The sequence below is a fragment of the Pituophis catenifer genome, unplaced genomic scaffold (genome assembly GCF_029215685.1).
Source record: "Pituophis catenifer annectens isolate HBS135680 unplaced genomic scaffold, rPitCat1.0.hap2 SCAF_5, whole genome shotgun sequence".
NCBI classification, from domain to species: Eukaryota; Metazoa; Chordata; class Lepidosauria; order Squamata; family Colubridae; genus Pituophis; species Pituophis catenifer.
Genome location: NW_027256885.1, coordinates 13,177,112 through 13,201,524, shown reverse-complemented (window position 1 = coordinate 13,201,524; position 24,413 = coordinate 13,177,112).

Genomic DNA, 24,413 nt, shown 5'->3' with positions numbered 1-24,413 from the left:
CATCGTGGAAAACTACCGAGGGGGCTGAACAAACAATGTCTGATCAAGACAGCGACCAGGACCAGATGGGAGCTGCCGGCTCAACAGCTTCGTCATTCCACCCGGGGGGCGGGGGGGAGCCTCGGACTGGATGGCAAATTTATGGATGGAAGAAGAACCAGAGCAAGCCAGATGGTCGGTGGGAGTGGGGAGGCTACCGGAGCTGGAAAAGACCCCCCCTGGAGTAACAATCACCAGACCCCGAAAGGGAGAATCTGCCAGGATGCAGGAGCAGAAAGAAAGCTTCCTGGTCACACAGGCCCTGCAACTTCTGAAGGAAGCTGAGGAGAGCCCTAGAAGCCGTGAGAGGTATGTCTACCCTGCTGAGAAGGGGGGGGACCGCCCCAGGGATGAACCAGAGGCTGCTGCTTGTGGGGGAGAGAGAGAGCAAGCTGGGGAAGGAACAGCTCAAGCCTCTGGAACTCAGGCGGGAGATGCAGCAGCCCAGGGGCCCCCGGCAAGACATGCACCACCCCAGAGGCAAAGAAAGCCAAAAATTCCCCCCATAAAGTTCGGAGGAGATCTGAAGAAACTGGGATTTTTCCTGACCCAAGTATGGAACCATATGCAGGACTGGGGAGAGGACTTCCTCTCAGATGCCGCACGAGTGAGGTGCGTTACCAAAGCCCTAGAGGGAGGAGCAGCTGAATGGATGGTGGGACTCCACAATAATAACTCCCCCTTGCTAAGAAATTATGATTAATTTATGAGAGCCCTCAGAACGTGTTTTGAGGACCCCTTAGCCGAGCAAAAAGTGAGAATCAGAATGAAGGGCATTCAGCAGGACCGGAGATCAGTGGTGGAATACACTCAAGAGTTCCGCGAGTTGGCACCCTACATGAGAGGGTGGTCAGAAGTGGCCCCACTAGACAATTATAAGGATGGGCTGAAAGAGGACATCTACAAAGATTGCTGTTCACGGGGGGTCCCTGAAGCCCTGCAGAGCTGGTACGTGGTGGCAGAGGACGTGGGGATCGACCTGGCCCAAAGCCAGCTCCGTGGTGGGCACTCTTGGGATCAGCCACCCTCCTTATTCCACAAGGGGGCGCCAAAGGCAGCAGTGGGGAAGACAGAGCCCAAGCCAAAATCCTTCGCGTGTTTCAAATGTGGGAAGGAGGGGCACTGAGCCGCTGAGTGTTTCTCCAAACCAGCACCCAATGCGACCTTTGCCAGAGGGAAGAAAGCTGATAAAGCACCCACAAAAGCCCGCGAGACCTCCCTGAAAGGAGAAGTCGTTGAGTTCGCTCCCCTGAAATCGGGTGAGTTGGGAACTCCGACCATCGCTGACGACAGCGAGACCGACACCGATTCCAACGACGATGATCTGGTGAGTCACAATGGGGGGCCCATAACCATCCCAGTAGAACTAAGGGTACCATCCACCAGGGCCCATGGCCAGATGCCAGCCCTCCTAGATTCCGGATGCACCAGGTGAGTAATCAGCCCAGACGTGGTTGAAAAGATGGGCCTAAGACTAAAAGCGATGAAAAGGCCCATCGCATTCTGTCAGCTAGATGGATCGGTAGCAGGAGGGGGCCCAGCCAATTTTGTGACCGAGCCAATCAAGATGCAAATGGGGGATCACCTGGAGTCTCTTAGTTTTATAGTGGCCCCAGTCATGGAAGGGCCCCTTATACTTGGACTGCCTTGGCTCCATAAATGGAACCTGTGCATAAACTGGAGAATGGGAGTTTTGCGCATTCACTCCAAAAAAGCAGGGAAGGAAGGGGAGGAACCCCATTTGGTGGACAGAGTGGAAAACGAGGGGGTGGCAATGGCAACCGACCACATTGCAGGGGAGGAAAAGATCCCAAAGGAGTATTGGGACCTCCAGGAGGTGTTCAGCGAGAAGGCATCAGACGTGCTGCCCCCCCACCGGCCCATGGAGTGTACCATTGAAATACTCCTTGGAGTAAAACTCCCTAAGCCAAAAATCTACCCCATGACCCCCCAGGAGCTGGGGGAATTACAAGACTTTATTGACAAAAACTTAAAACGGGGTTTTATCCAACCGGCTAGGCCGAGGGTGGTAGCGCCAGTACTTTTCCGGGAGAAGAAGGATGGGTCCTTTCGCTTAGTGGTTGACTACAAAAACCTTAACGCTATTTGTGTAGAAAATGTCTACCCCCTGCCGCTCATGAAGGACATGCTAGCCCACCTAGGAAAGGGGAAAATTTTCACCAAACTGGACTTACGGGAGGCCTATTATAGGGTTCGGATTAAAGAAGGGGATGAATGGAAAACGGCTTTTAACTGCCTGCTGGGAAGTTTCCAGTTTCGGGTGCTCCCTTTCGGACTGCAAGGAGCCCCTGCTGTGTTCATGCAATTAATCAATGAAGTACTGCATGAACACCTGTACAAGGGGGTGCTGGTCTACTTGGATGACATTCTTATCTACACCGAAAACATGGACGACCATGTAAAGTTGGTGAGGACCGTCCTGAAAAAACTTAGAGCTGCTGAACTTTATGCCAAACTCTCAAAGTGCGAATTCCATCAAAACAAAATTGACTATCTGGGGTACCGCATCTCGCATGAGGGAATAGAGATGGATCCGGAAAAGGTCCGGGCAGTTTTGGAATGGGCCCCACCACACACCCACAAACAACTACAGTGTTTCCTGGGATTTGCTAACTTCTATAGACAGTTCATCCCCTCGTTCACCAAAATCGCATTGCCAATTACAAATCTTCTGAAGACAAAAGGAGAAATGAAACCAAAGCCCTCCCGGCCCCTCGAATGGACTATGGACTGTCAGGCGGCGTTTGAGAAATTAAAACAGCTGTTTACTGCTGAACTGGTCCTTAAACATCCTGACATGGACGCCCCTTTTGTTGTACAGGCTGATGCCAGCGACGTAGCAGTAGGGGCAGTGTTATTACAAGCCAATGCAGAAGGAAAGCTGCAACCCTGTGCCTATACCTCTCGTAAGCTAACGGAGACCGAGAGGAGATGGGCCATATGGGAGAAGGAGGCTTTTGCGGTTCGTTGGGCACTGTTAACGTGGAGACAATTCCTTGAAGGAGCTAAGCACCCGTTTGAGGTGTAGACTGACCACAAAAACTTAGAAGCTTTGAAAACACCACGAAAACTGTCCCCAAAACAAGTCCGCTGGGCTCAACACTTCAAACGATTTAATTTCTCTCTGCGCTACCTTCCTGGAGGGAAGAACTTCATGGCAGATGCCCTTTCTAGACTGCCACAATACAATAGTGTTAGAGAGGAGGTGATTCAGCCAATTATCGCCTCAATACAACTAGCTGCACCAGTAGTCACTAGAGCCCAGGCGAAAGCAGATCCAACTTTGTCGGACGACTTGACTAAGCAACTACAAGAGGCCCTAAAGACCGACGAGTGGTTTCTGGCCCATTCAAATGAGTGTACACTTTGGGAAGGAGTTGCTTGGGTGGGAGCCAAGCTGTATGTTCCCGCCAGTCTGAGAGCAACAGTTTTACAGCACGCTCATGATGCCAAAGTTGCTGGGCATTTTGGGTTTGTGAAAATGTTACATCTAGTTAAGTGGCAATTCTGGTGGCCCGCACTCAAGAAGGACATAGAGACATATGTGGCCAGTTGTCCCGTGTGTGCTTCGGCCAAGAGGCCTCCTGGAAAGCCACCCAGACTGCTTCAAAGTGTTGCCAGACCAGGTGCCCCATGGAAGGAAATCTCCATGGATTTTATTGTAGAATTGCCCAAAAGTGGGGGGAACACAGTTATTTGGGTGGTTACTGATTTGTTTTCCAAACAAGTGCATTTCATCCCGTGTCCCAAGATCCCTTCTGCAAAAACACTTGCAAAAATGTTTGTCCAACATGTATACAGGTTACATGGAGCTCCAGAACATATAATTTTGGATTGAGGAGTTCAATTTACCTCCCATTTTTGGAAGGAGTTCCTAGGGTTGATAGTCTCCGCCCAAGGGTTAAGCTCCACCCACCACCCCCAAACTAATGGGGCTTGTGAGAGAACCAATTCCGTATTAGAACAATATCTGAGATGTTACATAAATTATCAGCAAGATAACTGGGCAGATTTACTGCCGTTTGCAGAGGTGGCCTATAATAACTCCATACATAGCAGCACAGGGTTTACCCCTTTCAAGGTGGCTTCTGGCCAGATTTTGTGCCCATTCCAGAGTTGCCTCAGGAAAATCCACAAAGCCCCTCCTTGGTTGATTGGATCAAACAATTACGTGCCACTTGGTCAGTAACTCGCAAGGCACTGGATGAAGCACATCGGGCTCATAAAGCCCAAGCCGATAAGAAGAGGGTTCAAGCACGGACTTATAAAGTTGGTGATATGGTTTACCTCTCCACCAAATACTTGCAAACTACCCAAAAGTCTAAAAAGCTTGGACCCACGTATGTGGGTCCTTTTTCAGCAGTTCGGATCATTAACCCAGTCACAGTACAATTGGAGTTACCAAAAAATTTGAGGCGAATTCATCCAGTGTTTCATGTAAGTTTGCTAAAACCAGAGCATTTGTCCCCTTTACGTCTAGACCAGCGGTTCTCAACCTGGGGGTCGCGACCCCTTTGGGGGTCGAACGGCCATTTCCCAGGGGTCGCCAAAGCCCTCTCTCGCCCCCCCCACGCCTTCACTCACCCTCACCCTCTGCCTCTGCTGGATCGCCTGGTCGCCGTTCGCTTACCCCGCCCACTCCCAATCTATTGCTGCCTCCGGAGTCCTAGCTGATTTCTAGAGGGAAAAAAAACTGTTTAAATTCTTGCTGCGGGGCTTCAAAGAGCTAGCTGCAAAGACGTAAATTCCTGGAGCAGATTTTTTCCCCTCTACCTATGCTGAAAAAGCGAAATTGAAAGTAAGCAGGCTGCAACGTGACAAAATGAGGCAGAGAGATTTCTTTTTCTTTTTCCTCACCAAAAAAGGTAAGTGCAAAACTGCAAACAATGGGAAATTTAGGGCAAAAGAGGAGGTTCAAGATTTTAAAACACAAAAGAAAAAAAGCTCTATTTAACTAGGGAATTGTAATAATTGAGATACTATTAATTGGTTAAGTTGTGGTTTGGAGGAATATATGGGGGAAATTATTTGGTTTATTATTATTGGTAAATATAATTAATTGATGTGTAAGAAATTGGATTGCATGGAAATAATTGGAATATTCATGTTCATATTGATTAATATACAAAAAAGATAGTTATATAACTAATTGATTTATATTAAAATGTTGAATTTGTATTAAACAACTGTATTACATAATTAACCAATGTGAGGATGGATATAAAAATAGATGACAATGCGAAGGGGTATAGTATAGAATAGAAGGGAAAAATTGAATTTGATTAAGATTAGAGATGAGGATGAAGGGTAATATAGTTTTTTTAAAAAAAATAGATGAGGAATAAATATGGTAAAAAGGAAATATAGAAATTGTAAATTTAATTGAAATGACAAATACTGTGTTGGAAGAAATATCCTTCTGGGTTCTGCTCCAAGTGGGGAAAAAGACACTGGAAACATGGAGACTGCTTGGAAAGATGTTTAATGGTGGACAGGATTACATGGCTTGATGGGGCCCATTGTGTTAGTTTCTGTTGCTATTGTGTTGCAAATGTCCTTTGACAAAGGATTGACTTTCTGCCTCTGGCCCATTAACAAAGGGTGGGGGGCAGGAAGGTGGGAGCTGATTTGTCTGTAAAATATGCTTCTCCATTTCTCATCCAGGGAAATATAATATTCTGCCTTTTTAATATTTCCCAAAATATTTCATTCTTCTAAGAAAGGGGTGGGTGCTAACCTCCTACAACTGTTTAAATTTGTGAACCGGCCAAATACTCTGTTCAAAGAAAATACGTTGTATGTTTGTATGTGTGTTTCTAATTATTGCTATTTATTGCTATTTGTTCTCTTTTATTCTTTAAAGTTTAACAATTCATTCTTTATCTTAATATCTTTATATTTGTTTGGGGTTGGCTTTCTTCCCTTTCATCTTTTTTATTGTACAGCAATCTTTCTCCTCAAACCTACCACCTCTGTCTTTTCTTTCTTTCTTACTTTCTCTTCCTCCCTCTCTTACCCTCATTCCTACTCTAATTTCCCTTCCCTTCCTTCATCCCTCTCTATTGCTGTATCCTTTTATGCATATGGACTACTCAGAGGGCTGAAAAAGTTATTTTTGACTGGTCCTCGCACTTTTGACCAGTCCTCGAACTTACGACTGTCCTCACAATTTACGTTTTTGCCCTATCTTGTCACCATGGTGAAGAGAAGCAGTTGTGAAATGAGTGACACGGTTGTTAAGAATTGTACAATGGGCATAAATGATGACCAGTCATAACTGCGAAGACCGGTCAAAAGTGCGAGGACCTGTCAGAAATCACATTTTTCAGCCCTCTGGGTAGTCCTTTTGTGCACAGGGACTACTCAGAGGGCTGAAAAAGTTATTTTTGACTGGTCCTCGCACTTTTGACCAGTCCTCAAACTTACGACTGTCCTCACATTTTACATTTTTTGCCCTATCTTATCCTATCCATGTTGAAGAGAAGCAGTTGTGAAATGAGTGACATGGTTGTTAAGAATGCTGCACAGGCATAAATGTGAGGATGGTCATAAGTGTGAGGACCAGTCAAAAGTGTGTGGACCTGTCAGAAATGACTTTTTTTAGCCCTCTGAGTAGTCCCTGTACACATAGCCATGGCCACCCGGTCACATGACCTCCAAGCCATGCCCACAAAATAAGCCACACCCACAGAACCGGTAGTAAAAAAATTTAGAACCCACCCCTGGTTGGGGGTCACCACAACATGAGGAACTGTATTAAAGGGTCGCGGCATTAGGAAGGTTGAGAACCACTGTCCTAGGGGATATTATCTACAGAGAAAATAAGTAGGTGAAAAGTCAAGCCTCGTCCTTTTATGGCAGCATCAGAATGCTGACACCCTGACCGTGACTCACAAATGATGCTACCCAGTTGCCCAGTAAAGCAAGATATGTTGCGCTGGTGGTCTCATGAGTAGAAGTCCAGGGCTCATTGTGTGTAATAATACAAAAAAAAAAAAAAAGCCTGGATTGTACACTGGCTAACCTCAATTTGGACCCACAAATCCTGGATGCACTAAAGTAAGAGCTAGGGCAGGTTCAGTAACCAACCCTTGGAAATGGGCAGCCTGCAATTTAAAGGAAAATCATGGCTGTGAAAAATTTTGGGACATGTGCTTGCTTGAAACCTGACTGGAAGCTCACAGAAAGTGATATCTGAAATCTGAAATTAATTGGCATGGAAAATTGGATACTGTAAAATTCTTACCAGAACTTTTCCCCTGGCTGCTAGACCTTCATGGTTGAAAGCTTTTAGGAGCCACTGAACGAATCCTTTTCTGTTGCCTCTATCAATGCCTGCCCCTTTGCACCAGAACAATTAAAAGCACCCATCAAGCCTTCCTGACCTGATCAATTTTAATCTTTTGCCAAGAACATGTTTCAAAACTCATGTTTTGAAAAAAAAAAAATTAGGGATTGTAGGAAGTTAGCACCCACCCCTTTCCTAGAAGAATGAAATATTTTAGGAAATATTAAAAAGGCAGAATATTATGTTTCCCTGGTTGAGAAATGGAGAAACATGTTTTAAAGACAAAGCAACTCCCACCTTCCTGCCTCCCCCACTTTGTTAATGGGCCAGAGGCAGAAACTCAATCTTTGACAATAGGACCCATCTGCAACACAATAACAACAGAAACTCACCACATGGCACCTGGGAAGATTACATCAGCCAGCAAGGCTAGCTAAAACCCCCACCCCCTGGGAGTCTGACAACCAATCAGGATACTCTTTCGGGGCCCCAGGAAGTTCAAAGCCAGAGAGCATAAAACCCGGGGACTCGCTGCGTCTTGCCCCTTTTTCTGTTCAGGAACTCAAGCCATGTGATCCTGTCCACCATTAAACCATCTTTCCAAGCAGTCTCCATGTTTCCAGTGTCTTTTTCCCCACTTGGAGCTGAACCCAGAAGGATATCTCTTCCAACATTACCTTGTTGAGCGACTGGTAGGCTAAAGAGTAGAGGGAAAGGGGTTTAATTTTAATAAGGGGGAGGGGAAAGAGGAAGTGGAGTAAAGTTATTTGTGTGGAGAGCAAAATACTCTGCAAAGCTACCAGAGTGCAGCAAATGGCCATGTCATGGCAGAAGCTGGGTCCTAAAGGGAGTCCTACAAGGAGCAAAAAGCTTTCCAAATAAAGTTTTCAAGCTTTTTGCTGCCTGTTTAACTCCCTTTAGGACCCAGCTTTTGCCATGGCCCTTTGCTGCAGGTGCTGAGGCCTCAGTAGCAAAGTATTTTCCTTCACCTCTCCACTCTTTTCCTCTACTCTTCAGCCTGCCAGTCAGTAAACAAGGTAAGTCACTTAAGAATTGTACAATGGGCATAAATGATGACCAGTCATAACTGCGAAGACCGGTCAAAAGTGCGAGGACCTGTCAGAAATCACATTTTTCAGCCCTCTGGGTAGTCCTTTTGTGCACAGGGACTACTCAGAGGGCTGAAAAAGTTATTTTTGACTGGTCCTCGCACTTTTGACCAGTCCTCAAACTTACGACTGTCCTCACATTTTACATTTTTTGCCCTATCTTATCCTATCCATGTTGAAGAGAATCAGTTGTGAAATGAGTGACATGGTTGTTAAGAATGCTGCACAGGCATAAATGTGAGGATGGTCATAAGTGTGAGGACCAGTCAAAAGTGTGTGGACCTGTCAGAAATGACTTTTTTTAGCCCTCTGAGTAGTCCCTGTACACATAGCCATGGCCACCTGGTCACATGACCTCCAAGCCATGCCCACAAAATAAGCCACACCCACAGAACCAGTAGTAAAAAAATTTAGAACCCACCCCTGGTTGGGGGTCACCACAACATGAGGAACTGTATTAAAGGGTCGCGGCATTAGGAAGGTTGAGAACCACTGGTCTAGACCAAAAATCTCCTCCTGTCCCCATACTAATTGAAGGGGAACAGCAGTTTGAGGTCAAAGAGATCTTAGACTCTAGGAAGCTTCGGGGTAAGGTGCAGTATTTGGTGGCCTGGAAACATTTCCCATTATCTAAGGCTGAATGGGTGAATAAGCAGGATGTTCGTCCACCAAAGAAAGTGCAATTGTTTCACTCCAAATATCCTGATAAACCTTAATCTGTTTTATCTCTTGCTCTATTTGTGTGATCATCTGTTTTTATGTCATTTTTTTTTCTTGTAGGAATAATGTCTCTTCTGCGGGGGGGGGGGGGGGGCGAATGTCAGCCTCCGCTCTTTCATTGCTTACTTGCTCAGCTGCCATGAAACGGGGGGAGGGGGAGCTCTTGGAATTCTTGGGAGTGGGAAGCCAGCTGGAGGAAATAGAAAGTGAATCTTTGCTGCAGCATTTTTCTTTGAAGCTGATAACATCTCAAGGTCAACGGTTGTGGCATAGCAAGAGGATGACACTGCCAGACGTTTGCTCCCATATGACCCCTGGAGAACCTGTGGATTGGATGATTTACGATGGACAGTTGGGGGGGGGATGCTTTCTATATGTGATTTTCGCACCTTTGCTTCAGACCTTGCTTTTCTTTGACTGCATTCAGTTCTTATCCAGTAAAAGTTACCTTTCTCTATGAAAATGGAGTCGGGGTTTTTCTTTCTTGGATAATGAAAGGAGGCCGTCCTGACACCCAGCATATAACTTTTATATACTGTTGTTGCTCTGTAGCCCCATCTAGTGGCCGGAGAGACAAATACCAAGTATATTGTTTGAAGCTGACCCCACCTCATTACCCATCAGCCCGCACTCTCAAAACAAGTGCATGCTGGGAAGCCAGACTCCATTTCCTTTAACATTTAGAGAAGGCAGAAGCCCAAAGAAGAATCCATCTTAATCTGTGGCACATGGTCATCCAAGGACAAACCTACATCCGACACACAGAGCACCACTGGTGAGATTTAAATTGCTTGTATTTATTAATTGTTATGTTAAGCAATAACTTAATACTGTCTATCTTGTATTTGGTTCTCATTGTATGTATCCCTATTTTCCCCAGTTTCACCATATCCTGTTCTTTCAATAAAGCATTCAGATCTACGCACACGGTCTGTTTTATTGGAGGATAGGTGGATTTAGCTGCATTTCGAGCTAGGACAGAACAATGTGGCTAGGTCAGGGGTTTGCAACCTTAAACACTCAAAGAGCCTTTTGGACCTGTTTCCCACAGAAAACACCTGAAGCCACAAAATCTGGGTGGGCGTGGCCAACTCCACATCACTCACTCCCACCCAGTCACATGACACCCCCCCCCCCCAGCCATGCCTACCCAGGTTTTGTGGCTCCAGGTATTTTCTTTTCTATGGAAAACAGGTATCTCTTTCTCCCTTTCTCTTTCACCCTCTCTATCTCCCTCTCCTTCCCTCCCTCCCTCTCATCTCTTTCTCTCTCATCTCTCTCTCCCTCTCTCCCATCTCTTTCTCCCTCTCTCTTTCTCGCTATCTCTCTCCCTCTCGCTCTCTCATCTCTTTCTCTCTCTTTCTCTCTTTTTCCCCCTCTCTCTCTGTCTTTATCTCTTTCTCTCACTTTCTTTCTCTCTCTCACTCTCTCCCTCCTTTCCTCCCTCCCCGGGTGCCCCCGAAGACACTTGGCAGGCAAAGTATGGGACGACCCCTCCCCCATCACCAAGGCAGTGTCCGCTGAATCCTTGCAAAACTGGGCAAAGGGGGAGCAGACAGAGCCAAATTGAGCCAAATCTGTCTCTTTGTCTCTCTGTCTCTCTCACTGCCCGACTGCCGCAGGAAATGGCGGGCAGCTACTTCCGGCTTTGTTGGTGCTGGACGCGTGACCTGCTCTCCACCCTGAGAGAGAGAGAGTTGCCAGGGGCAAGTGGGGCAGGGAATGGGCTCCAGGAGGAGGAGGGGACCCAGTCTCCCCCATTGTGAAGCACACTTTCATTGTGCTGCGCAAGGTGCTGCGAGAGCAGCAGGCAAGCCATGGAGGGGATATTGGGTCTTCCCCCTGCCCCACGCCAAAAGGAAAGCCAAGCAGTCTTCTCCAAAGCCCCCCTACCCTCCCCGTGCTCCCTGCTCCCTTCCCCCTACCCCCCACTCAATCCCACTTCGGGACAGAGGAGCGTGAGCTGGAAACGCATCTTGGGGCGACCCTCCAGTGCTCTACCCGCAACTCTCTGCCCTCCTCCAGGCCCGGCTTGCTGAGTAGGGGGGAAGCAGTCCTGATGCCTCCGCTGTCCCCTCCCCCCACAGCCCCAGCCATCGCTGCCCGGCTTCCTCAAAGGCACAGCACATTGAAAAGGTGGCAGTTGGAGGTGCTGAACAGCGGGACAGCTGTGAGAGCTGGGCCAGGCCTCTCCACCATCCAACTCGCCAATGGGGGCGCTTCTGCCAGGCCACACACACACACACACACACACACACCACTGGGCTTTTGTGCTTGGCGCTCAGCCGGGGAGCACTTCCCCACGCCGCCCCCTTCTTTCTCTTGGCCCCGCCTACAAGGGAGAAGGAAGGCCAGGCTTGGGGGATGGCCCCCACCCTGCAAGATCTGCCCCCGCCGTTCTCTCCCAGCCCACTTTGCTGGTGGCAACAGCAAATGTACCAGGTGGAATCCTGTTGACACGCAAAGGCAAGTACAGGGGTGCTTCGCTCCCGCAGTAAGGTGACAGGGCGAGAGCTCTTCCACCCCTCTGCCGTGACAGGGCCACAGGGAGCCGCAGAAGAGGGGTTGAAGGGAAACAGTAGAAACTTGTTATTCTGTAACCATTAGGTTCCTGTAATACATATATAGCCTTTGTATTTGTATCACATATATTATGCCTTCATATTTGTATCTCCTATAACAAACATATTCTGTTATTAGGCCTCTGTAATGTATCTGGTATTTGTCAAACATATGTTCCTGCCATTTGATCTGAACCCATATAAATCTTCTTCTTGTTGTTTTTCTTGTGCCATCTAAGAGCATGGTACGTATCTCAGTTGGAACTGCAGACATCATCCGAGGGAAAATTTACACTTCAGCCCTAACTTACACCTTTGACCTGTATAAGCTCGTTCCTTGCAGAACCAGGGGGCCAAATGAGCAATTGGGAGAACAAAGGAATGCTTAAGGAAGAGATAACGCTAATTGGGAGGCTTCTATTCCATTGAAGGGCAACATGGAATACACAAACCTGTCAGGTTTCGATATCGTCTTCAAATAAAATAAATTGCATTTCCAAACAGATAGTCTTTGAAGAAATCTTTCATTTTATTAAGCACGACAATCTGGCCCCGATCGTGGCGTAGCCAACTCTGGCTTCCTGACCCCAAACCCTCCCTTTCCGTTCCCCAAATCTCTGCGTCTCATTGGCCTTCTTCCAAATCACTCTCCCCATATCTACTACCTAAGCTCCCAGGAATGTCCCCCCTCCCTCTCATCTCCTAGGGGATATTATCTTCAAGGAAAATAAGTAGGTGAAATGTCAAGCGTCCTCTTGCCAGCTGCCCCCTCTTCTCCTTCTTATGTCAGCACTAGAGTAAATGCAGGTTGAAGTGCTGACATCCGGCCCCTCCCCCTTCATTTTTCCAGGGTGGCCTGTGTAAGACAAACAACAAGTTAAGTACCGTTACCCCGTCCGGGGGTATGTGTCCCTCCCCCTCCCGCCTTGCCCGGGTGATCTGCATGGAACTTGGCTATAAGGCGGTCAGCTTGGATGTTTCTGCTTTTCACCCAGGAAGCCTCTGACAAGGGGTAACCCTTCCACTTGATTAAGTATTGGAGGTGACCCCTGTACCACCTCGAATCGAGAATTCGCTGTACCTCATAGTGAGTATGGCCCCCCAATGACTAGGGGCCTGGGGGGGTCACGTGGCACCGGCCTTAAAGTTGACCCCACCACAGGTTTCAGTAGGCTACTGTGGAAAACGGGGTGTATCCTCCCTAGTAGTTGGGGCAGCTGCAGTTGTACTGTAACCGGGTTGATTACTTTTACTATAGGGAATGGTCCTATAAATTTTGGGCCCAGTTTCCTACTCGGGAGTCTGAGTCTCAAATACTTGGTGGAGAGGTAGACCTTTTCTCCCACTCGGAATGGTCTTTGGGGAGTTCGGTGCTTATCTGCTTGCTTCTTATAGAATTGTGTCGCCTTGGCTAATGCCTTCTTGACGTTCTCCCAGGTTTCTTTCAACATTTCCATCCAATCGGTCAAACTGACTGAGGAAGGGGGCTCTCTTGGGTACTCTGGCATGGGGACGAAATCCATACCACTCACTACCTTAAATGGGGTTAGTCCTGTGCTACTGTGGACAGCATTATTATACGCGACCTCCGCAAAAGATAGGAGGTCCGCCCAATTAGACTGTTGGTAGTCGACGTAGCACCTCAGGTATTGTTCTATCATGGCATTCAGTCTCTCCGCCCCCCCATTGGTGCTCGGGTGAAACGCTGAGCTGAGGCCTTGGGATGACCCTATGGACCATAGGAATTCTCTCCAGAATTTTGCTGTGAACTGGACACCTCGATCGGAGATGATTCTTTTGGGTACTCCATGCAGGCGGTAGATGTGTTTCAGGAACAGTTTGGACAACTGGCGGGCTGAGGGTAGCCCGCTGAAGGGTATGAAATGTGCCTGTTTGGAGAATAAGTCTATTACAGTCCAGATCACTGTGTTTCCACCACTCCTCGGTAGTTCTACTATAAAGTCCATTGCAATCTCCTCCCATGGCCTTGTCGGTTCAGCTACTGGCTGCAGCAGCCCAGGAGGTCTTCCTGGTCGTTTTTTCATCGTGGCACAGATGGTACAACTTTTCACATAACTGTCTACATCTTTTCTCATGTGGGGCCACCAAAACTGTCTTCGTACTAAGTGCAGAGTCTTTAGGAAACCAAAATGTCCCGCTGGTTTAACGTCGTGGCTTCTCTTGAGGATCAGGGTGCATAGAGTCTCTGGGACATAGAGTTTTGTTCCCTTCCATGCTAGGTCATCCCTTTTTGTCAAGAGATGTTGGTTGTCTCGAAACCAGGGGTCCGCCGATGTTTCAGTTTTGAGTCTTGTCGTTAAGTCACTTGCAGGTTGGCCTTGCTGGTCGTGACGTTGCCATCTGGTGGTTACTTGACCTACTCCTTGGGCAGAGGGGATGATGGCATTCACTACCTGCTCCCACTCGCTGTTGTATTGAGGCATTCGGGAGAGGGCATCGGCCAGAAAGTTTTTCCCCCCTGGGATGTGTTTCATCTTGAAGTTGAAACAATTGAAGTATTGGGCCCACCAGACTTGCCTGGGCGACAACTTCTGTGGGGTCTTGAGGGCCTCCAGATTCTTATGGTCAGTCCAAACTTCGAATGGTTTCTGGCCTCCTTCTAACAGGTGTCGCCAGGTCAACAGCGCCCATCTCACTGCGAACGCTTCCTTTTCCCATGACGCCCATCGTCTTTCTGTGTCGGTGAGTTTGCGGGATGTGTAGCCACAAGGTTGTAGATTCCCTTGGCTGTTCTTTTGGAGTAGCACAGCCCCCACTGCCACATCGCTGGCATCTGCTTGGATGACGAAGGGTTGTTCGGGGTCAGGATGCTTTAGGACCGGTTCTTTTGCAAACATTTCTTTTAGTGTTTCGAATGCTTGTTGGCAGGTTAGGTCCCACTGTAGAGGTTGTCCTGGGCGGGGTTTTGTTGCTGGACTCCCTGTTTTTAGGAGGTCCGTCAGAGGTTTGGCAATTCTTGCAAAAGAGGGGATGAATTGTCTGTAGAAGTTCGCGAACCCCAGGAAGCTTTGCAGTTGTCTGCGGGTGCGAGGGGGTTGGCTGGGTCCATTTCTATCCCCTCGTTCGACACTCGGTAGCCTAAGTAGTCTAGTCGTGACTGGTGGAACTCGCATTTTGATAGTTTGACATATAGGTTCGCCCCCAGCAGTTTTTCCAGCACTTGGCGGACGAGGGGTATGTGTTCGTCTATGGCAATGGTTCTTAACCTTCCTAATGCCGCGACCCTTTAATACAGTTCCTCATGTTGTGGTGACCCCCAACCATGGGTGGGTTCTAAATTATTTTACTACCGGTTCTGTGGGCGTATCTTATTTTGTGGACATGGCTTGGAGGTCATGTGACCGGGTGGCCATGGCTATGTGTATAGGGACTACTCAGAGGGCTGAAAAAAGTCATTTCTGACAGGTCCTCGCACTTTTGACTGGTCCTCACACTTATGACCATCCTCACATTTATGCCCGTGCAGCATTCTTAACAACCATGTTACTCATTTCACAACTGATTCTTTTCACCAAGGTGATAAGATAGGGCAAAAAACGTAAAATGTGAGGACAGTCGTAAATTCGAGAACTGGTCAAAAGTGCGAGGACTAGTCAAAAATAACTTTTTCAGCCCTCTGAGTAGTCCATGTGCACAAAAGGACTACCCAGAGGGCTGAAAAAAGTGATTTCTGCCAGGTCCTCGCACTTTTGACCGGTCTTCGCACTTATGACTGGTCATCATTTATACCCATTGTAGCATTCTTAACAACCGTGTCACTCATTTCACAACTGCTTCTCTTCACCATGGTGACAAGATAGGGCAAAAACGTAAATTGTGAGGACAGTCGTAAGTTCGAGGACTGGTCAAAAGTGCGAGGACCAGTCAAAAATAACTTTTTCAGCCCTCTGAGTAGTCCATATGCATAAAAGGATACAGCAATAGAGAGGGATGAAGGAAGGGAAGGGAAATTAGAGTAGGAATGAGGGTAAGAGAGGGAGGAAGAGAGGAGGAGAAGGAGAAAGGAAGAGGAAGTAGGGAGGAGAAGGGGGGGAAGAGAAAGTAAGAAGGAAAGAAAAGAGAGAGGTGGTAGGTTTGAGGAGAAAGGTTGCTGTACAATAAAAAAGATGGAAGGGAAGAAAACCAAGCCCAAACAAATATGAAGATATTAAGATAAAGAATGAATTGTTAAACTTTAAAGAATAAAAGAGAACAAATATGAATAAATAGCAATAATTAGAAACACACATACAAACATACAATGTATTTTCTTTGAACAGAGTATTTGGCCGGTTCACAAATTTAAACAGTGTTTAGTCATTTCAATTAAATTTACAATTTCTATATTTCCTTTTTGCCATATTTATTCCTCATCTATTTTTTTAAAAAACCAATATTACCCTTCATCCTCATCTCTAATCTTAATCAAATTCCCTTCCCATTGTCATCTATTTTTATATCCATCCTCACAGTGGTTAATTATGTAATTATGTAATACAGTTGTTTAATATAAATGCAACATTTTAATATAAATCAATTAGTTATATAACTATCTTTTTTGTATATTAATCAATATGAACATGAATATTCCAATTATTTCCATGCAATCCAATTTCTTACAAATCAATTAATTATATTTACCAATAATAATAAACCAAATAATTTCCCCCATATATTCCTCCAAACCACAACTTAACCATTTCTGCTTTCAGAAATATACAATTAATACTATCTCAATTATTACAATTCCCTAGTTAAATAGAGCTTTTTTTCTTTTGTGTTTTAAAATCTTGAACCTCCTTTTTTGCCCTAAATTTCCCATTGTTTGCAGTTTTGAAATGGCCGTTTCACAGGGGTCGCCAAAGCCCTCTCTCGCCCCCCCACGCCTTCACTTACCCTCACTCTCTGCCTCTGTTGGATGGCCGGCCGTTTGCTTACCCCGCCCACTCCCAATTTATTGCTGCCTCCTGAGTCCCAGCTGATGGCTAGAGGGAAAAAAACTGTTTAAATTCTTGCTGCAGGGCTTCAAAGGGCCGCCCTACAGCTGATCAGTGTTAAAAGAAAACAAATGAGTAGACCGGTGCCTGCAAAAAAAGAAAAAACAGCCCCTTTCAGCTTCAGGATAGGTTAATTAGCACAAGTTGATTAGATCAGCCTCGACTCTCAGCTGATTTGCTCTCAGCTGTTTTGCGGAGGGCTCTGTTGCTAGCTGCAAAAAAATCTCGAGCAGATTTTTTTCCCCCTAGCTATGCTGAAAAAACGAAACTGAAAGTAAAGCAGGGTCTTTGCTGCAACGTGACAAAATGAGGCAGAGAGATTTCTTTTTCTTTTTCCTCACCAAAAAAGGTAGGTGCAAAACTGTAAACAACGGGAAATTTAGGGCAAAAGAGGTTCAAGATTTTAAAACACAAAAGAAAAAAAGAATATAGAATAGAAGGGAAAAATTGAATTTGATTAAGATTAGAGATGAGGATGAAGGGTAATATTGGTTTTTTAAAAAAATAGATGAGGAATAAATATGGCAAAAAGGAAATATAGAAATTGTAAATTTAATTGAAATGACTAAACACTGTTTAAATTTGTGAACCGGCCAAATACTCTGTTCAAAGAAAATACATTGTATGTTTGTATGTGTGTTTCTAATTATTGCTATTTATTCATATTCATCTTTTATTCTTTAAAGTTTAACAATTCATTCTTTATCTTAATAGCTTTATAGTTGTTTGGGGTTGGCTTTCTTCCCTTTCATCTTTTTTATTGTACAGCAATCTTTCTCCTCAAACCTACCACCTCTGTCTTTTCTTTCCTTTTTACTTTCTCTTCCCCCCCTTCTTCTTCTCCCTACTTCCTCTTCCTTTCTCCTTCTCCTCCTCTCTTCCTCCCTCTCTTACCCTCACTCCTACTCTAATTTCCCTTCCCTTCCTTCATCCCTCTCTATTGCTGTATCCTTTTATGCATATGGACTACTCAGAGGGCTGAAAAAGTTATTTTTGACTGGTCCTCGCACTTTTGACCAGTCCTCGAATTTACGACTGTCCTCACAATTTACGTTTTTGCCCTATCTTGTCACCATGGTGAAGAGAAGCAGTTGTGAAATGAGTGACATGGTTGTTAAGAATGCTGCACAGGCATAAATGTGAGGATGGTCATAAGTGTGAGGACCAGTCAAAAGTGTGTGGACCTGTCAGAAATGACTTTTTTCAGCCCTCTGAGTAGTCCCTATACACATAGCCATGGCCACCCGGTCACATGACCAGCTAGCCACGCCCACCCAGTCACATGACCTCCAAGCCACACCCACAGAACCGGTAGTAAAAAAATTTAGAACCCACCCCTGGTTGGGGGTCACCACAACATGAGGAACTGTATTAAAGGGTCACGGCATTAGGAAGGTTGAGAACCACTGTCCTAGGGGATATTATCTTCAAGGAAAATAAGTAGGTGAAATGTCAAGCATCCTCTTGCCAGCTGCCCCCTCTTCTCCTTCTTATGTCAGCACTAGAGTAAATGCAGGAGGCCAGAATTGGGTACTAAGCTGATGTCTCTGAGGGTATAAAAAGGACGCCATATCTTCCCCAAGGTGTGGTTATCTCCTCGCATGCATTGTATCTGTATGTTCTGGATATAGTCCTACCCAGTATTTTGTTTTTGGCCATAAATAAAATCTGCTTCTTTTTGCAAGCCTTGTCTTGAGTCTCTCTCTTTGGCATTCTGATGACTCAAGTATATTTTGGGACCTTACAGGGTGAAAGAGCTGCATGCGGCTCTAGAGCCGCAGGTTGCAGACACCCGGGCTCGGCAATCTTGATCCCCTTTAATCACTTAAGTGTGACTGTGCTGCTCCTCGACAAAATATTCACCACATTGTTTCCGAATGTCCATCAAGAGCTTACACCGGCCCAATGTCTGATTTTTTCAACATAGACCACCCTGTCCTTGAATGGCTGGGTGGACTGGACATTAACATTTGAACTACTATAAGTCCATGTATTTGCCATACGCTAAATAAATAAAACTTAAGTTGCTAAATTTACTACAGCACACACACCTTGAAAGAGGGAGAGAAAATCTGTAAATTACTGTAGGAAGTTAGCACCCACCCCTTTCCTAGAAGAATGAAATATTTTAGGAAATATTAAAAAGGCAGAATATTATGTTTCCCTGGATGAGAAATGGAGAAACATGTTTTAAAGACAAAGCAGCTCCCACCTTCCTGCCCCCCACCCTTTGTTAATGGGCCAGAGGCAGAAACCCAATCCTTTGTCAAAGGACCATCATTTGCAACACAATAGAACCCATCTAGGACAGAAACTCACCACATGGCACCTGGGAAGATTACATCAGCCAGCAAGGCTAGCTAAGACCCCCACCCCCTGGGAGTCTGACAACCAATCAGGATACTCTTTCGGGGCCCCAGGAAGTTCAAAGCCAGAGAGCATAAAACCCGGGGACTCGTTGCGTCTCGCCCCTTTTTCTGTTCAGGAACTCAAGCCATGTCATCCTGTCCACCATTAAACCATCTTTCCAAGCAGTCTCCATGTTTCCAGTGTCTTCTTCCCCACTTGGAGCAGAACCCAGAAGGATATTTCTTCCAACACACCATTAAACCATCTTTCCATGCAGTCTCCATGTTTCCAGTGTCTTTTTCCCCACTTGGAGCTGAACCCAGAAGGATATTTCTTCCAACAATTTGGCACCCCCACAGATGGGACTCCAAGCTAACCTAACCAATGGACCTGGCCCAGGTAAGCCTCCCTTGCTAGCAGCAGACCCATTGAGTATGTGGGTAAGTTTTCCTGGACCTTGGCCATTTGGAACTAGGTTTTAAAGGGGTTTTGAGTTTGAGCTCAAAGGCTGCTTGGAAAGAAGGTGAGTACCTCTAAATTTTAATTTTAAAGCATGGAAAAGCATGGGAAATATGTGTATGCCTGCATGTGTTTGAGTGAAGGCCCTTCTCCCAATCACAGCTGGATCTTCTCTTCCATCGCAGGGAGGCAGAGCCGATTAAGTGGTTCCGCCCCAGACGCCTAATGGACCCTGAAGGGTTTCAGAAGGAGCTTGGGGAGATACCTGACTGCCTTGTCCACAGTCTGGCTGAAACCCTAGTGGCTGCCTGGTATAAGGTGGCATCTGGGGCATTGGACCGGATTGCGCCTTTGTGGCCTCTCAATGGCAGCGGATCCAGGAAAGCTCCCTGGTTTACTGAGGAGCTCCGGGAGATGAAGCGCCAGAAGAGACGTCTAGAGCAACGCTGGAGGACCAGTAAATCTGAATCCGACCAAACACTTTTGAGAGCCTTTGTTAGGACTTACTTAGTGGCGATACGGGCGGCAAAATGTTCACATTTTTCCGCACTTTTTGCACCCGTGGATTCTCGCCCAGCCGCCCTATTTAGGGTAACTCGCTCCCTCCTTAAGGTTGGGGGAACGGAGGAGCCCTTGCAGGGTAGAGCTGAGGAATTTGTGCAGTTTCTGTCAGATAAAATCGCTCAGATTTGGATGGACCTGGACTCTGATTGGGCAATACTGATCGAGATGATTGAGTCTTAGTCCTATTGTGTGGGAGGAGTTTGAGCCAGTGACTCCTGAGGAAGTGGACAAGGCTGTAGGGGCAATGAGCTCCTCCACTTGTTTGTTGGACCCGTGCCCGTCCTGGCTGGTTTCAGCCAGCAAGGAGATGACACGAGGCTGGCTCCAGGCTTTAGTTAACGCGTCCTTGAGGGAGGGGTCCTTCTCGCAGCCATTAAAGGAAGTGGTTGTAAGGCCCCTCCTCAAGAAGCCTTCCCTGGACCCAGCAGATTTAAAAAACTTTCGTCCAGTCTCCAACCTACCCTTTGTGGGAAAGGTTGTAGAGAAAGTGGTGGCACTTCAGCTCCTGCGGTCATTGGATGAAACGGATTATCTGGACCCTTTTCAGTCCAGCTTCAGACCTGGCTACAGCATGGAAACTGCCTTGGTCACGCTGATGGATGATTTCTGGAGAGCCCGAGACAGGGGTCATTCCTCTATCTTGGTGCTACTTGACCTCTCAGTGGCTTTTGATACCATTGACCATGGTATCCTTCTGGGGCGACTGAGAGAGCTGGGAGTGGGAGGTACCGTGTTGCGGTGGTTCACCTCCTATCTCTCTGGTCGATCACAGTCGGTGCTGGTAGGATGACAGAGGTCGTCCCCTAGGCCCCTCGTCTGTGGGGTGCCTCAGGGCTCGGTCCTCTCTCCCCTCCTATTTAACATCTACATGAAACCACTGGGTGAAATCATCCGACGACACAGGGTGGGATATCAGCAATATGCTGATGATACCCAGCTGTATATCTCCACCCCTCGTCAGTTCAGTGAGGCGGTAGATGTGATATGCCGGTGCCTGGAGGCTGTGAGGATCTGGATGGGAGTCAACAGGCTCAGACTGAACCCAAACAAGACCGAATGGCTCTGGGTATTGCCCCCTAAAGACTATGTCGATTGTCCATCCTTGGTTCTGGGGGGAGAGAAAGTGCCCCCCTCAGAACGGGCTCGCAATTTGGGTGTCCTTCTAGACTCACAGCTGAGATTGGAACAACATCTGACAGCTGTAGCTAGGGGGACCTTTGCACAGGTTCGTCTGGTGCACCAATTGTGACCCTACTTGGATCGGGAGGCTCTCCTCACAGTCACTCATGCCCTTGCCACCTCATGGTTGGACTATTGCAATGCGCTCTACATGGGGCTACCTTTGAAAAGTGTTCGGAGACTACAGTTGGTCCAGAATGCAGCCGCGCGAGTTATAGTGGGTGCACCTAGATACACCCACATTACACCAATTCTCCGTGAGCTGCACTGGCTCCCTATCGGTCTCCGGTCACAATTCAAGGTGTTGGTTATTACCTTTAAAGCCCTACATGGCTCAGGACCAGGCTATCTTCGAGACCGCCTTCTACCACATAGCTCCCAGCGACTGGTAAGATCCCACAGAGTCGGTCTCCTCCGGGTCCCATCAGCTAAACAATGTCGGCTGGCGGGCCCACGGGGGAGGGCCTTCTCTGTGACTGCCCCGGCTCTCTGGAACCAATTACCTCCTGAAGTCCGGACCGCCCCCACCCTATTGGCCTTCCGGAAAGCGGTGAAGACCTGGCTTTTCCGGCAGGCCTGGGGCTGTTGATCTCATTATAGTGATCTTGCGAGACCTGGCCACAAATTGGAGTGTATGTGTTTTAACGTTTTAACGTTTTAATGTCTTCTTTTAACTTTTGTATGGGATATTGTTGCATTGTTTTATTCTCTGTTGCAAGCCGCCCAGAGTCCCTTGGGAGTTGGGTGGCATAGAAATGCGACAAAATAAATAAATAAATAAATAAAATCTTGCTTCCTCTGTGCATTTCCTAACCGCAGAAAGACCAACAGTCTGGAGAGCACGGGGGTTTTGCCAGAGCACAGGACCTTCTGTTAGGGAATGAGGAAGGGTATGTGTGTGTTTGTGGGATTCCACCTGGAAAACAGTCTGATTTCACCTCTTTGAGCGACCTCTAGCCGCACCTCTGCCTACCGCTAGCTCCACTGAGCCATGACCGGTAGGATAGAGAAAGCAAGAGGGGGTCGCCGAATGTGGGACTTTGTGTTTAAAGGGAACAGAAGCTGAGCGAACGTCAAGTGAAAGTGAAAAGGGTAATAAAAGGAAATTAAGGGAATCCCAGTGTGTCTAAAAGTACAAAAGCCCAGACGTGGAGATAGTGTGAGGAGGTGCCAGTACTCACTGCTGGGGGCAGCAGGTCCTCCTGGATCCCCTTTCTGGATTCGAAAACCTACAGCAAGTTCCCTACAGGAAGGGGCCCATACTTCATAAGGGAATCGAAGTCCTTCCCAGAGCCTTTTCTCTGAAAACTGACGGCGGGCCACCCGGCTAAGTCGAAGTGATCCTTATACCTAAAGGGTCATGGGTAGCGGTAGTTCGCGGGTGGCAGGAACCCCCTTGGGAGGATTGCTTGAGGCCTGGGATGCCAGGCGGATGCCCATTTTGAGTGGCATGAATAAGAAACGAGTGGGAAAATTGTGTCAAAAATGGGCTATGCTAAGGGACAACACCGGGAGACAAATTTGGCTAAATAAAGGTACTTAAAAGAAAAGGGAAATGTATAAATAGGAATGTTGGGGGTTTTGTTTGTTTGTTTTGCTTGTTTGTTTGTCTCTTTCTCTGTCTTCGATGCAACCACGTGGTATGTTTGTTAAGATTTGTGCCTTCCCTAATTTAACTGAGATTTATGGCGGGAATGATCAATGTATGTGTAAATCTCAGAGTTCTGTTTTCATCTCTTTGTCCTCCTTGTTTTTATGTGTGTATGTCTAAGTCTTTGTGCGCCCTCGAGGTAATTGTAACTGTAAAATGTATCTGATCCCTAGAGACAAGAATTTGAAATTGTTAGAGAAATAAAAAAAAAGATTGAAGCAATGAAAAATGGGGGAGAGAGAAAAGAAAGAAAGAGCCTTTGCCCTGTATTTGTTGGCCAACAAGACAGAGTAAAGAGAACTTTTCATTTTATTTCTCTTTTTTTCTCCTTCCCTCTCTGTATCTTAAAATAACTCAAGTTTATGAGGAAACGTTTTATGTTCATTTACAAGAAAAAAAAATCAGTCTTGCACTCACTGTATGTGTTTAAATGGGTTTACCTGTTCATCTCTTTCCTGAAGCATGTGAATCCAGTTTTTCTCATCTGTTGTGTCTCCATTTTGTTGAAACTGTATTATCTGTTTAGTAACTGCAATACTGTTGTGTTGTTTCTTTTCAAACTCTGCCTGCAAACTATCTCCCCCCCCACCAATCTCTAATCCTGTTACAATGCCTTTCCTGGGAAGATAACCCACAAAGGGGGGAGGGGGACCCTGTTCTCATGTCTTTCAGCCCTGCACAAAGGACTCTGCAACTGTGGAAGCAGAGCACATGGATCCAGATGCTGCCTCCAGAGGAGACCTTCCATCTGTTTGAGCCAGGAATTGGGTTTGAATCCAGCCTCCACTGAAAGTCATCACAGCAACCAGAGTGGAGCAGACCTTCCCAAACCTGACTGACCAGCCTTACCACCAAGCACGTCACGCAGCAGACATGAAAGAAAAGACCCTGAGATGTACACGTAAAGACCAAAAGACTCTTTTCAATCCCCAGAAGACAGTCTGGAGAGACTATGGGGCGGGGGGGGGGTGGAAATTCATTGTAAGGTTTTCTTTCTTGTCTCATTTATATTGTAATCAGTTTATTGTAAGAATTGTATTTGGGAGTGGCTGCCACAGCAAGTTATGTACACCTTAGTTTTCTGTCTGGTGGGGAGGGGAAATATGTCCAAAATGTTTGTATTGCCTGTATTATAAGAGTAGCTGCATACACATGCACACACAGAGAGACAGACCATTCAGAATTAGACTGAAACTATTCCCTTCACTTACCTCCACACGAAGCTTCTCCTAGGTTGATTTTTGCTCTGTAGCACTAAAAGCCCAAGGAGTCATATCTCCCTGCTAATTCCATGGGGGAGGGGACAATCCCCCTCAGGCAATTCCCTCACTTGAAGAGATAGCAGAAAAAGTGATATCCAAAACCCAAGCCCTGTGTCAGGTTTCGATGTCATCTCAAATAAATTGCACTCCCAAACAATTAATCTTTGCTGAAATATTCCATTTATTGACTACAACAGATCTGGCCCCGACTTCG